The sequence below is a fragment of the Rhinopithecus bieti genome, unplaced genomic scaffold, assembly GCF_001698545.2.
Source record: "Rhinopithecus bieti isolate Rb0 unplaced genomic scaffold, ASM169854v2 scaffold_41853, whole genome shotgun sequence".
NCBI classification, from domain to species: domain Eukaryota; kingdom Metazoa; phylum Chordata; class Mammalia; order Primates; family Cercopithecidae; genus Rhinopithecus; species Rhinopithecus bieti.
In genome coordinates this window covers 735435-751280 of record NW_016817744.1, presented here as the reverse complement: position 1 = coordinate 751280, position 15846 = coordinate 735435, and the positions used below count along the sequence as shown (strand labels likewise).

The 15846-nt window shown below is 44.8% G+C and overlaps 1 pseudogene; it reads left to right on the top strand.

The window, feature by feature from the left end:
- Window positions 1-14349, top strand: part of LOC108517978 (ankyrin repeat domain-containing protein 11-like) — a 66112-nt pseudogene extending 51763 nt beyond the window's left edge.
- Window positions 14350-15846: the final 1497 nt, after the last annotated feature.

The window sequence follows — 15846 nt, the reverse complement described above, 5'->3', positions numbered from 1 at the left end:
GGTAGATCTTCCTTCATCACTTTATTTTGAGCCTATGTGTGTCTCTGCATGTGAGATGGCTCTCTTGAATACAGCACACTGATGGGTCTTGACTCTATCCAATTTGCCAGTCTGTGTCTTTTAATTGAGGCATTTAGCCCATTTACATTTAAGTTTACTATTGTTATGTGTGAATTTGATCCTATCATTATGATGCTAGCTGGGTTTTTTTGCCCATTAGTTAATGCAGTTTCTTCATAGTGTCAATGTTCTTTAAAATTTGGAATGTTTTTGCAGAGACTGGTACCCGTTGTTCCTTTTCATGTTTAGTGCTTCCTTCAGGACCTCTCGTAAGGCAGGTCTGGTGGTGACAAAAATCCCTCATCATTTGCTTGTCTGTAAAGGATTTTATTTCTCCTTTGCTTGTGAAGCTTAGTTTGGCTGAATATGAAATTCTGGATTGAAAATTCTTTTCTTTGAGAATGTTGAATATTGGCCCCCATTCTCTTCTGGCTTGCAGGGTTTCTGCCAAGAGATCCACTGTCAGTCTGATGAGCTTCCCTTTGTGGGTAACTCAACCTTTCTCTCTTGCTGCCCTTAACATTTTTTCCTTCATTTCAACCTTGGTGAATCTGATGATTATGTGTCTTAGGGTTGCTCTTCTCAAGGAGTATCTTTGTGCTGTTCTCTGTATTTCCTGAATTTGAATGTTGGTCTGCCTTGCTAGGTTGGGGAAGTTCTCCTGGATAATATCCTGAAGATTGTTTTCCAACTTGGTTCCATTCTTCCTGTCAATTTTAGGTACACCAATCAAACATAGATTTGGTCTTTTCACATAGTCCCATATTTCTTGGAGGTTTTGTTCATTTCTTTTTATCTTTTCTCTAATCTTGTCTTCTCTCTTTATTTCATTAAGTTGATCTTCAATCACTGATATCCTTTCTTCTGTTTGATCAATTTGGCTATTGATACTTATGTATTCTTCACAAAGTTCTCCTGCTGTGTTTTTCTGCTCATTCAGGACATTTATGTTCTTCTCTACATGGGTTATTCTAGTTAACAATTCAACTAACCTTTTTTCAATGTTCTTAGCTCCCTTGCATTGGGTCAGAACACGCTCCTGTAGCTCGGAGGAGTTTGTTATTACCCACCTTCTGAAGTCTACTTCTGTCAGTTCGTCAAATTCATTCCCCATCCAGTTTTGTTCCCTTGCTGACGAGGAGTTGTGATCCTTTGAGGAGAAGAGGCATTCTGGTTTTTGGAATTTTCAGCCTTTTTGCACTGTTTTTTCCTCATCTTTGTGGATTTCTCTACCTTTAGTTTTTGATGTTGGTGACCTTCGATGGGGTCTTTGGGTGGATGTGCTAATCCTTTCTGTTTGTTTCTTTTCCTTCTAACAGTGAGGCACCTCTGCTGCAGGTCTGCTGGAGTTTGCTGGAGGTCCACTCCCGACCCTATTCACTTGGGTATCACCAGCGGAGGCTGCAGAGCAGCAAAGATTGCTGCCTGTTCTTTCCTCTGGAAGCTTCGTCTCAGAAGGGCATCTGCCAGGTGCTAGCCAAAGCTCTCCTGTATGAGGTGTCTGCCGACCTCTACTGGGAGGTGTCTCCCAGTCAGTACACACGGGGGTCAGGGACCCACTTGAGGAGGGAGTCTGACCCTCAGAAGAGCTCGAAGGCTGTGCTGAGAGGTCTGTTGCTCTCTTCAGAGCGGTCAGGCAGGGACGTTTTAAGTCTGCTATAAGCCCCTGACTGGGGCTGCTGCCTTTTTTTACAGAGATACCCTGTCCAGAGAGGAGAAATCTGGCAGTCTGGCCACAGCAACCTTGCTGAGCTGCAGTGGGTTCCACCCAGTTCGAACTTCCCACTGGTTTTGTTTACAATGTGACTATAAACCACCTACTCAATTCTCAGAAATGGCAGACGCCCCTCCCCCAACCAAGCTCGGATGTCCCAGGTGGATCTCAGATTGTTACCTTGCTGGCAGCAAGAATTTCAAGCCAGTGAATCTTAGTTTCCTGAACTCTGCGTGGGAGGGACCTGCCATGCTAGACTCTTGGCTCCCTGGCTCCTGGCTTCCGCACCCCTTTCCAAGGGAGTGAAAGGTTCTGTCTCACTGGTGTTCCAGGCACCACTGGGGTATGGGAAAAAAAAAGAGCTCCTGCAGCTAGTTTGGTGTCTGCGCAATTGGCCGCCCAGTTTTGTGTTTGAAACCCAGGACCCTGGTGGGGTAGGCACCAGAGGGGATCTCCTGGTTTGCGGTTTGGGAAGACTGTGGGATAAGGGCAGTATCTGTGCTGGAGTTCCTCAGGCTCAGACACTCACCGCTCCCCTTTCCTTGGCTAGGGGAGAAAATTCCCCAACCTTTTGCACTTCCCAGCTGAGGTGACCCTACCCTGCTTCCGCTCGCCCTCCCACTGTCCAACCAGTCCCAATGAGATGAACCGGGTACCTCAGTTGGAAATGCAGACATCACCTGCCTTCTGTGTTGATCTCACTGGGAGCTGCAGACCAGAGCGGTTCCTATTCGGCCATCTTGAATCCTTCCGCTATCACTATTTTAATAAGCACCCCCCCCCCCCCCACTCTCACCCCAGTGATTCTGATGCACGGTAACTTTTAAGAAACACTGAAATCAGCTATGTAAAGGCACCTTCTTTTTTCTGTCTCCTAGAACAGCCTGGGAAGGATATGTCTACACTACAGAGGGCTAATCTCCAGTATCAAGTACAAAGCTGACAGATATAAAGACAGTATCAATGCATCTAATTTGTCCATGCCTCTTATTTTCTCTTGAAATCATTCAAAATCCCTGTTAGGTGGTAGAACCATGATAATTATAAGGTCAAAATTCTTGAGCAGACCCTAATATCAAGAAGGTTGCTTCTGTCATGGAACAATACACAGCCATAAAAAGCTGAAATTATGTCTTTTGCAGCAACAGGGATGCAGCTGGAAGCCATTATTCTAAGAGAGTTAATGTGGGTACAAAAAACCAAATACCTCATGTTCTCACTTACAAGGGGTAGCTAAATATTGAGCACACATGAACACAAATAGGGGAACAATAGACACCAGGGCTTACTTGAGGGGGAAGGGTGGGAGGAGGATGAAGGTCGAAAACAACACCTACTAGATACTATGCTCACTATGTGGGTGATAAAATCATTTATACAACAAACCCCAGCGAAATGCAATTTACTCATGTAACAAACCTGCACATGTACCCCTGTATTTAAAATAAAAGTTGAGAAAATAAAAAGAAGCTGGTTTCTTTCTAGAGGCATTAACTTTCACTTTCAAGTATTCAAAGTAATCATTTTATTCTTACAACACCTACCTTCTTTATCTACTATTAGTAATATAGTAGGATATTATTTTTTTTCTGGTAAATTTCAGTCCATTCATTAAAACATAACACAAAATGTTTTTAGAAAGTTTCTGTGTCATTGTTGGAAGTTCAAATATAACTTGAGAATAAAATAGCTCAAGGGGACGTTTAAGCTTTAGGTTTTAGGGCAGTTAATTGTGGATAATAATAGCTAATACTTATTGAGTGATAGCTATGAGTCAGATGCTCTTCAGAGGCTCGTATATGTATAGTCTTAATCTTCATAAACAACGTATGGAATATTATTATCCTTATTTTTACATGAGAAAACTGAGGCACCCAAAGGTTATATAGTTTTCTTATGGTCATGAAACTACTAAGCGAGAGAGACATGTTTACAGTGGAGGTAATCTACCTGCAGAGCCCAAACTCTTAACCATGACAATGGACTACTTGCCATATGTGAGCAAGAGCTGACAAGTAAAAGGTGGAAAACTCTATGAGATTATTCGATAAATGGAAAGTAGTTTATGAAAATACATTTGGTTCTTAAAGGAAAAACACCTGTGATATAATACAGACACGAGAATATTGATTGTAATTTGAGAAAACGTTGTGATTCCCTATCGAAATCAGTATAAAAAGCCAATTAATGCATTAAAGCAAAAAAGAAGAAAAGAGTAATATTCAGGATGGTATAATAGCTAATTAACTTTTTAAAAAATCTGAGGCATTCCATACAAATTAAAATTCAAAATGTTATAAATTATAGCCATTTATGATGACAATCTTTCCAAATCAGATTACAAATACACGCGTGTGTGTATGTATATAGACACAAAAAATATATATAATTTTTTCTCAGAATAATTTAAATATAAATCAGATTGTTTTTGTTGTTGAGAGTTAGCATCATAAATATTGGTTCTGATGCAGTAAGTTCTTATATGGGTTGGAAAACATGAGACACATTTGTCCAGTAATAAGCAGTATCTGGCTCATAGTTGGCCATATATATTAGGCATAAGATTGAAGCTGTGTTTTGGGATCATATCATAATGTGCTGTTGTGTAACATAAAGACCTTGAATTTTATTTGGCATGTAATGAGATATAGAATCTATTATTATTATTTTTAAATCAGGAATTGTATAATCAATCCTTTCTTTCAGAAAGAACAATGTGTAAGAAGGACAAAAACAATAAAAAAAAAGACACAGAAATAAATTTTGAAGTTATTGAAATTTTCTATGTTAGAGATAATGGAGGTTTAAAGTAGAGTGTTTCAAATGGAGTTTAAAGGAGGAGTCAGAAATAAAGGGCATTTCAGTATCAGAATCAATACCAGGTGAGAATGAGAGAAGGGAGAAGTCAGGGATGATTGTAAGACTTTAAGCCTTTAAGTGATTGATGAACAGTGGTATCATTAATAAGAAACACTAAAATAAAAGCTCTCCAGCCTACCTCCACCACTGCAGTCACCACTAAGACAACTGATTCCACTTCTGACAGTGACAAGATGGGATGTGATTTCTATAAAATCTTGTTCGGCTCTAAAAGTCCATAATGTTATAAAACTACATTTGAAATTAAAAGTCACAGAGGCATCTTACCAGGTATATAATGAATATATAGAGATAGGTAACAGGTTGGAAAATGCCCCAAAATCAAATTCTAACATGTTTACGTAGTATTTATGAAGACACAGACACAGACACACACACACACACACACACCCCCTAAATATGAGATAATTGATTCAACTCTTGTACTGTGTCTCTTTCAGCAATTTGAAGACCTCTCATTTGCTAGCAACAATGATATCACTTCTATGTTACCGAGCTTGAGTAACATTGTAAGGTTTAAGACTTGGGTTGTGATTTCCAGAAGCTCATCTGAGGAAGAATTCTGCCTCATGGTAATAAAATCCTTTTCTTCTAACTCCTCAAGAGTAGCTTTAATTAACTTTTTCTTTTGCACATACATTGGGTAATGTGGTCTTTATAATCAGTGTCTCAGATAATGAACATAGTTCAGAGAAAAGAATCCGGCTCAAAGTCCAGATGTACCAAAGTATTGCTCTTTCCTAACCACTCAACAACCCGCTGCTTAACTTTTTAAATGCACTTCCAAATTTACATAATAGAGAAAATGATAACTTTGGAGAACACTGTTTTTGCCTGTGGTATAAAAAGAAATCTCAGGTTATGAGGCTAAGGTTTGCATAAGTACACTACCTAGCACTGTGATTCTATTACCTTTATTTTCTCCTTCTTCAAAGAACTCTAAATACTTCTGCCAGAGAAATTTTTCTTTTACTATATTATTTTCTGGCCCAAGAATTGTCAGTGTTTTTCTAATCCCATATGGAACATTTTTGGACTCTTAGTTTGCATTCACTGTCACCCAGTATTTGATCCTACTCAAATTATGCTACTTTCTCTCATTTTGATTTTGACCCGCTGTCCAATATACACTCTTTCTCACCAACATAGGCCATTCTCAACTGCCTGCACAGTTTTCTATGTGTTCCTCTCTCTGTCTAGAATGACCCTTTCTTCCCCCTCCTCCCTAAATCCTACAAGTTTTTAGAAGTGCTGCTCTAGGTTCCCCTCTTCTAAAACTCCTTTTCTGGTCTGCAGTGATCTCCATCTACTCTGGAGCTCTGCTGAACATCTAATAAACTGAAGCACATTCACACTTAACGCTACCATTTGTTTCACCATCTCAGTTATATCACTCCAACTAGATTTTTTATCCAGAGTACTAGGTGATACATCATCTTCTTCATTTAACAACTTTAGTCAGTATTTGGCCATGTGATGGGGACATACTCTGATCTATCCATATGGGTTTTCTTAAAAGCTCCCATCTTGTTTAAGATTATTGAGTGCAGTATCATCTACCCAAATGTGTCTGTCTGTTTAATGGGTTGATTTAAATAATGGTCATTCTGTTCATTTTAAACAAATGTTGAGATACCTACTACATTGTAAACACTGTAATAAATATAGAGAGTTAAACATAATGCTACAAAATAAACCACCAGAAAATCTCAGTGGTATACAAAAATAAGCATTTATATCTGTATCATAGATGTCTTCACATCATCTCAGGTTTAGCCATCTAGGCTAGGCTCAGCTGTGTTTGGCCCCAATCTCTGATGTTGTTCTAGGTCTGCTCTAAGTGTTACTCATTATCCTTGGATCAGGGGAAGTGCAAGGTGACCCTGCCAATGGAAAAAGATGGAAGAGAAGAGCACAAAGTCAATCATACATGCTCATTTCAAGTGTTCACTCATATCTTGTCCATTAGCATTATGTTCATCAAAACAAGTGATTATGGCCAAGCACCAAGTCAATGGAGGTAAAGGAAGTCATGACAATGGTATGAAAATGAGTATATAAATAACTACTACATGGAACTGATGAATTGGAAACAATAATTCACTCTATTACAAGAAGGTAGACATATAAAATTGACTTTTTGTTGGTGGTGCTATCTGGAAGCTTGTATTCTCTTTAGGGAAACTGGTAAGTTCAAAAGTGATTAGAACTTAGTAATATAAGTGAAACATGTAAGATTCTTTTCACACTGGCCTAAAGTAGTATATAAAATCCCACTATTTATTTGCAAGATGTAGAATAGGTATTAGCTGATATTGATACTTTGTGGTTATTGAACACAAGTTAGATACTCATGAAAGCAGAGAAGTGGTAAGGAGCCATAATTAGAAAGAAGATTGTTGAAAGAGTAGAAGAAGCCATCTAAGACATTATTTTTTATTTTTTACCATATATCTATGAGTCACTGAAATAGAAGAGAAAGGTGCTCTGAATAGAAGAGAAAGAAATAGACAGTCTCTGAAATAGAAGAGAAAGAAAAAGAATAGTCTCTGAAATAGAAGAGAAAGGTACACCTGTTGAAAAAGTATTACAGAAAAGAAATGAAACAAAATCCAATAGTTTTATCTCTATACCCAAAATGAGGTTAAAAGTTACACTGAAAATAACACTATTGCACGAAAGAAAGCATCCCATCATATCCTGTCAGACACATCAGATAAGGAGGATGTGAGTGTCACCATGGGGACAGGAGAGAAGCTGAGACTCTCAGCACATATGATATTGCCTGGTAGTAAGACACAAGAGGCTTCTAATGCCAAGCAGCAGAAGGAAAAATAAAACAAAATGAAAAAGAAGTGAAAGAAAGAAACAAAAGGCAGAGAGGTTCACTTTGGAAAACGGATCGACAAGTTCTGTTCCTCAGAGTTGGAGAGTGAGTCCTCAGAGAGTGGGGAGGATGACAGGGACTCCTTGGGGAGCTCCAGCTGCCTCAAGGGGTCCCCGCTGGTGCTGAAGGACCCCTCCCTGTTCATCTCCCTGTCCGCTTCCTTCACCTCATCTCAAGGGGACCCTGCCACCCAGAAGCAGAACCCCAACCACACAGACCAGCACACCAAGCACTGGCAGACAGACAACTGGAAAACCATTTCTCTCCTGGCTTGGTCAGAGGTCAATTCTTTATGAGACTCCACATGGAAGAGACTGACAAGTGAGTCTGATTACTCCTCTGAGGGCTCCAGTGTGGAATTGCTGAAGCCAGTGAGGAAGAAGCAGGAGCACAGGAAGCTGGGCAGGCTGCAGGGCTCCCTGTCGGAGAAGAGAAGCCCCTTCCTCTCCAGCACAGAGGCGCCATCCTCAAGATGGACAAGAAGGGGAAAGTTGTCAAAAAACATGAAACAAAACAAAAACACAAAAACAAGGAGAAGGGACAGTGTTCTATCAGCCAAGAGCTGAAATTGAAAAGTTTTACATATGAATAAAAGGACTACAAGCAAAAGTCAGATAAGGCTATACTTTTAGAGAATGATATTTCTACTGAAAATAAAAGTGTTAAAGCAAGATCGAGACCACTTTAAAAAAGAAGAGAAACTTAGCAAAATGAAATCAGAAGAGAAAGAATGGCTCTGTAAAGATGAGATCATAAGGTCTCCAAAGATGAAAAATCACTGAAGAGAATCAAAGACATGAACAAAGACATCGGCAGATCTTTCCGAGAAGAGAAAGACTGTTGGAATAAAACAGAAAAGGAGAAATCTCTGAATGAAAAGTCTTCAAAAGAACAAAAACTGAGACTGTATAAAGAGTAGAGAAAGAAGAAGTCAAAACACCAGCCCTAAAAATTAGAGAAAAAGAATGATTTAAAAGAGCACAGGCCGGGCATGGTGACTCACGCCTGTAATCCCAGCACTTTGGGAGGCCTAGGCGGGTGGATCATGAAGTCAGGATATAGAGACCATCCTGGCTAACATGGTGAAACCTCGTCTCTACTTAAAAATACAAAACAAAAATTAGGCGTGCGTGGTAGCGAGCGCCTGTAGTCCCAGCTACTTGGGAGGCTGAGGCAGGAGAATGGCGTGAACCCTGTAGGCAGAGCTTGCAGTGAACTGAGATTGTGCCACTGCACTCCAGCCTGGGTGACAGAGTGAGACTCTGTATGAAAAAAAAAAAAAAAAAGGACAACATTTCAAAAGAGAAGGAGACTCTTAAAGAAGATAAAGAAAACTAAAGAAAAGTTTATAGGGAAGATTCTGCTTTTGATGAATATTTTAATAAAAATCAGTTTCTGGAGAATGAAGACACCAAATTTAGCCTTTCTGACGATCAGCAAAATCGGGGGTTTTTTGACTTACCCGATTCATTCTTTGATTTCAAAGTGGGGGACAGCTAGAACTCTGCAGTGACAGACTACAGGGATTGAAGAATGACTCTGTGGCCAGGCTGATCTTGGAAACAGTGAAAGAGGACAGCCAGGAAAGTAAGCAGGACAGCAGGGCCTGGAAAAAACAAGACTACAGAGAGCCCATCTTCCGAAAGGACAGGGACTATTTGGATAAAAACTCTTTGAGAAAAGACCAGACTGAAAAGCGTCAAGTGTCCCCAGTTACGTTTCGGAAAACCACAAGAAGAGGAGAGAAAGTCTGCAGAGGCCGGGCGGGACAGAAAGGACACTCTCCAGAGCTCCAAGGAGCGCAGGGATAGCAGGGCCAAGTCAGAGGAGGCACACTGCACACCTGGAAGAGCTGAAGGAGTGTGGTTGCCACATGGTCTTCAAGAAAAAGTCTGACTGCGACTTTGGGAAGGGCCTGGAGCCGTGGGAACCACACCACCCAGCACGAGGGAAGAAGGACAGCCTTGATAAGGAAAGGAAGGAGAAAACAAAACCAGAAAAATGCAAATAAAAGTCCAGTAACAAGGACAAAAGTAAGAAATCTATCCTTGAAAAATGTCAGAAGGACAAAGAATTTGATAAATGTTTTAAAGAGAAAAAAATACCAAGATGCCAAGGAAAAAACATAAAGACACACATGGCAAAGACAAAGGAAAGCGTTTCTTGACCAAGGGAAAGAGAAAAAGGAGAAGACTTTCCCTGAGATTATCTCAGAAGACTTCTCTGAAAAAATGAAACAAAACAAAAATGACAAGAAAGGCAAGGAGAAAGGCTGGTACATTGCAGACGTATTCACAGAAGAGAGTGAGGATGACAAAGACGACTACACAGGGAGTGGGTTCAAGGTCGGAGAGGTCAGCGACTTGCGGAGGGTGGATGGCCTCCAGGAGAAGGAAGAAGAGCAGGAGGCCCAGGCCTCTGACAGACACAGGAAGTCCTCTTCTGAGGAGCAGCACCCTGAGAGGCAAAAGGACAAGGACCCCAAAGCCAAGAGAAAGGAGAGAGGGGCTGCCGATGGGGTGAGAGATAAAAAAGAGAAAGTCCTTGAAAAGCACAAGGAGAAGAAGGACAAAGAGTACCAGAAAAGTATAAGGGCAGGAAGGAAAGAGCTTCAGTGGACTTCACCCAAGATAAGAAAAATAAACAGAAGCTCCCGGAGAAGGCTGAAAAGAAACACTCTGTTGAAGACAGGGCTAAAAGCAAACACAAAGAGAAGTCAGATAAAGAACATTCCAAGGAGAGGACGTCCTTGAGAAGTGCAGACATGGAAAAAAGCCTGACTGAAAAGTTAGAAGAAGCAGCTCTCCATGAGTACAGAGAAGACTCCAATGATAAAATCAGTGAGGTCTCCTCTGACCTCCTCATGCACTGAGAGCAGGAGCCAGGGCTGACTGCCTTCCTGGAGGTCTCCCTCAAGCAGCCACCTGCATAGGAGGAGGCCAGGGAGAGCACCTGCCTCCCGGAGAACCTGAAAGAGAAGGAGAGGCACAGACACTACTCATCCTCATCCTCATACAAGAAGAGCCACTACTGAGAGAGAGAGCCAAGAAAGAAAAGGCTGAGAAGAAAGAGAAGGGCAGATATTACAAGGAGGGCTTGGAAGGACTCCGGCCAGTATGAAAAGGACTTTCTGAGGTGGTTGCTTATGGAGTTTCTTACGTGAAAGCTGACATAGAAGATGGGCTAGATAAAACCATTGAGTTATTTTCTACCGAAAAGAAAGATAAAAGTGATTAGGAGAGAGAACCTTCCAAGAAAATGGAAAAGGAACTAAAGCCTTATGGATCTAGTACCATCAACATCCTAAAAGAGAAGAATAAGACAGAAACACAGGGAGAAACTGACAGAGGAGAAGAAGAGGCACCAGAACAGGCATGCAGACTGGTTTCTGCGGCACCACAGGGACCGAGGAGCCCACTGCCAGGGACAAGGACAGCCCTCCCTGCCTGCTCAAAGACAAGTCCAGAGAGAAGGACCCAAGTCTCAGGGAGGCCAAACTGAAGGAGAAATTCAAGGACAGTGCAGAGAAAGAAAACGGCGACTCTATGAAGATGAGCAACGGGGCATGATAAAGTATCGCAGTTCAAAGACCCAGGCAAGAAAGATGCCAGGCCCAGGGAGAAACTCCTGGGGGAGGTCGACCTGATGATGACCAGCTTGGAGAGGATGTTCTCCCAGAAGGACCTGGAGATTGAGGAGTGCCACAAGGCACACAAGGAGAGGATGAAGCAGATGGAGAAGCTGAGGCACCGGTCTGGAGCCACCAACCTCAAGGCGACGGGGAAGCCGGTGGACAACGGGTGGAAGAAGGGTCTGGACATTCCTGCCAAGAAACCGCCTAGGCTGGACCCTCCGTTTAAAGACAAAAATCTCAAGGAGTCGACTCCTATTCTACCTGCTGCCAAAAATAAGCTATACCCCGGATCAGGTGCAGACTCCAAAGATTGGCTCGCAGGGCCTCACATGAAAGAGGTCCTGCCTGCATCTTCCAGGCCTGACCAGAGCGACCTACTGGCAGCCCCACCCCTACATCGGTGCTGTCCTGCCCCAGCTACAAGGAGGTGATGCACACGCCCAGGAGCCCCTCCTGCAGCACGGATGACTACAAGGACCTTGTGTTCGACTGCGACTACTCCCAGCACTCCACATCTGTGCCCACTGCCCCTTCCAGCGCCTGTCCCCCTCCTTTTTTGACAGGTTCTCCATGGCATCAAGTGGACTTTCGGAAGACGCCAGCCAGGCTCCTGCCAAGCCTGTCTCCACAAACATTTACTGGTCGGTTTCTGTCGATATTAGGAGGACTCCCTAGGATGAATTCAGTGTGGAAGACAAGCTCTTCAGGAAGCATAGTGTTCCTGCCACCTCCAGCTACGACTCTCCCCTGCCGCACTAGATGAAAGATAGGGTGCCCCTGCCCCCGGTTCCCACGGAGAAATTTGCTTGCTTGTCCTCAGGATAATATTCCACAGACTATGACCCCCCATCGCCCAAAGTCGACGCTCTGCCATTGTCACTGTCACCCTGTCTACAGAGGGCGTCTTCTCAAGTTTATAAGCAAAACCTTCCCCTTCCCCCAGAGATAAGCTGCTGGTTCCTTCCCTTGAAGGGGCCATTTCCCCGCACCTGGATGCCACAGAGGACCAGCAGGCTATGGCCCCCATCATACCCCCAGAGCCCAGTTACCTGGAGCCGCTGGAAGAGGGTCAGCACCATCATTACAGAGGAGCCTGTCGAGTGGACCCACCCCGCTGAGCAGGCCCTTGCTTCTAGTCTGATCGGGAGCGCCTCTGAAAACCCTGTCAGCTGGCCTGTGGGCTCAGACCTCCTGCTGAAGTCTCCACAAAGATTCCCCGAGTCCCCGAAATATTTCTGCTCTGCGGACTCCCTCCACTCTGCTGCCCCAGGGCCCTTCAGCACCTCAGAGGTGCCATACCCGCCCCACTTCCGCCTCTCTCCTGGAACATTCTGCCCATCGCTGAGCCAGGACTGGAGGACGTCAAAGACTGGACAGAAGCCATCCCTGCCTCCATCTCTACCTCAGAGGCGGCTCCTTACGCCCCTTCCTCCGGGCTGGAGTCCTTCTTCAGCAACTGCAAGTCACTTCCGGAAGCTCCGCTGGACATGGCCCCTGAGGCTGTGGCTCAGGTGGAGGCTCTGGAACCCCTGGAAAAGAGCTTTCTGGACAACAACCACAGCCTGTCTACCCTCGGCCAGGTGGATCTGGTGCCCTGGGCAGACGCCTTCGCCAATCCCAAAGACGACCTGGACCTGGGGTCCTTCTCACTGCCAGAGCTTCCCTTGCAGACTAAAGATGTCCCAGATGTTGAAACAGAACCTGTATAAGAAAGTCTTGCTCCTTCAGAAAAGATCTCTCCACGGTCCCCTGTGGTCGTAAACGGTAGGGATCTTTCTGCGTTTGTGGCTGAGGAGCAGCCAGCACTGCCTCCCGACCAGGCCTCCACCCAGGTCCCCACAGAGGAGCCAAAGCTGGACGTGGCTCTAGAAGCTACAGAGGCAGAGGCAGTGCCAGAAGAGAGGGCCTCTGGGGATCTGGACTCCAGCATGGAGCCCACACCCGTTCCCCCTGAACAGTGCCCACTGGGGAGCGGAGACCAGGGGGCCAAGACTGAAGGCCCCAACCCCGCCGCATCCCTTTGTGCCCCTAACGCTCCCCGACCCCCATGGACACTGTGGCACAAGCCCAGGCTGCGGACACTGCTGGCCCCCAGGACAACACTGAGGCTTCCAGTCCTGCCGCCCCAGCCGAAGGCCCTCCCTGCACCATCCACCGAGAAGCCACAGAACCAGAACCAAAACCCACGGCCGAAGCCCCAAAGGTCCCCAGAGTGGGGGAGAACCCTCAGCACATGACCAGGAACCGGCAGATGCTCGTGAATCAGAGCAAGTAGAACACACCTCACTCCAAGGAGTGTGCCCCAGGCCCGCGGCTCCGAGGAGGACTTCGCCCAGGCCCAGCATCCAGCAAACGCTGCTTCCAGCGCTCCACCCAGCAACTGAAGAAGTCCACGGAGCAGACGCCGGAGGTGATCCAGCAGACGCTAGCCACTATCGTGGACGCCATCAAGCTGGACGCCATCGAGCCCTACCACAGCGACCGGGGCAACCCCTACTTCGAATTCCTGCAGACCAGGAAGAAGATCCAGGAGAAGCTTAAGATTCTGCGCTGCATCTCACCGCAGGCGCCCCAGTGGCACGCCGAATACGTCACCTACACGGAATCCTATCTCCTGGACAGCAAGTCACTCAGCAAGCTCCACATCCCGGTGATCGCACCCCCTCCCTCGCTGGCGGAGTCCCTGAAGGATCTGTTCAGGCAGCAGAAGGCGGTCCGAGGAAAGCTGTGTCTGCAGCACAGCATCGATCGAGAGAAGCTGATGTGTCCTGTGAGCAGGAGATTCTGCAGGTTCATTGCCCGGCAGCCAGGACAGTCGCCAACCAGGCAGTGCTATTCAGCGCCGGCACGATGCTGCTGGACTCTGAGGTTTAAAACATACCCCTAGAGAGCCAGGGTGATGAGAACAAGTCAGTGTGCGACCGGCTTAACGCCCACCAGTTCATCTTCTGGCTCCAGAACTTGGACGACAAGTACAACCGCGTGAAGACCTGCCTCCTCCTGCAGCAGCAGCACGAGGCTGCGGCCCTGAACGCCGTGCAGAGGATGGAGTGGCAGCTGAAAGCGCAGAAGCTGGACCCTGCTGGGCACTAGTCCCTGTGCATGAACGAGGTGCCCTCCTTCTATGTGCCTATGGTCGACGTCAAGGACGACTTTATTTTGTTGCCGGTGTGACACCGTGGGAGGACCACAGGACGCAGGCTAGGGCTGCATGGCTGCTGCTGAGCCCCAGGGGCCGAGGAGGGAGCGCCATGTCCACCCAGGTGAGGAGAGACCCCAAGAGACACTGCACTAGGCCAAAACGTCTCCATCCCTTCCAGACTGGTCCGGACGTCGGGAAGGTGAAACACGTCTCTTGTCCTCCAGTTGCCGCGGCGGGGGCAAAGCTCCCTTGTGCCGGGCGCACACATGGCAGCTTCTGTCTGAAAACGGTGACCTTCGGGCCCTTTTCTCCAGCCAACTGCAGAGGTATTTCAGGAGGTGGAGAACGGAGTGGATTTTTAAAATATTTTTGCTCCATTCTGATCAACTAAAGAAAATAAAATTAAGGTGTCCATCTCTCACAAACGGTGACCTCCAGGTCGGAGGGGCAGGAGTGCCATTCCAGCCATGGTCCTGTTTCCACAGAGCTGCAATGGCCTCTGACTGGGCTTACGACCTGGTCCGGAGCAGGGCGTTGGCCATGCCACCTGCCCAGGCAAAGGGACACAGAACCAGGACCCCCATAGTGTTTTTAATGGAGTAAAATCCACATGGTTTGTATCTTTTTTCCTTTAATCTTGAGCATTTTGTTTATCTTTCTGAGAACATAACTTGAAACACTACAGAGCCAATAATCATTTAAAAAGTGTATCTATAAATGCTGTACAGTTTTATATACATTCACAATGTATTTTTGCTGCCTTCTAGATAATTTAGTTTGCAACACATTACTGCACAGTTGTAAATAACTTCTGTACTGCAACATTACTTTCAGCTATGTGTAAAGGAATAAATAAATTAATTTTTTAAAAAGCTAGACATGTGGCAGGAGCCTCAAGCACAGTCTGTAAGATGCTAAACTCCTGGAGGTAACTCATTTGATGTTAGAAATTGTTTAATTTGTATCTTCTCCCGCTTATAACTCAATACATAGCTACTGCAACAACTGAAATTGCCACATGATGCTCACATATACATACACACACACACACACACAGCCCATAGAAAGGAGGAGTTCTGCGTTGGTCATTGGCAGAATAGCATTATCAGGAGCATAAAACTGGTACAGCACACTGAGTAAATGTTTAGAGTTACAAAAGATTTATAAATGGAAAAACCCATTCAGTTGTTGGGTCAGATAATTCTCTGAAAGAGAGGTCCAGGGAAAATGTGGTGGTGAGTAGAAAGCTAAGCCTAATTCAGCTCTTTGTGTCATAAAGGAGGGGTCCTTTCAATCATTTCCTGGTGTTACAGTGAGAATGAAGAAGGCTCAAACAGAAAAGATTAAGCATAAGTGTAAGAAAAAGTATCAATAATTAAGTCACCATGTTTGCTGTACCCTATGCTTTAATTTACACATCATGAATCTTCTTGACCCACTAATTACCCATACCATTCATTAGTGTAACCCACTAATTACACATTCCATTCCATAGGGATGTAAATTTGAAGTTCCAGTGTTGACACATT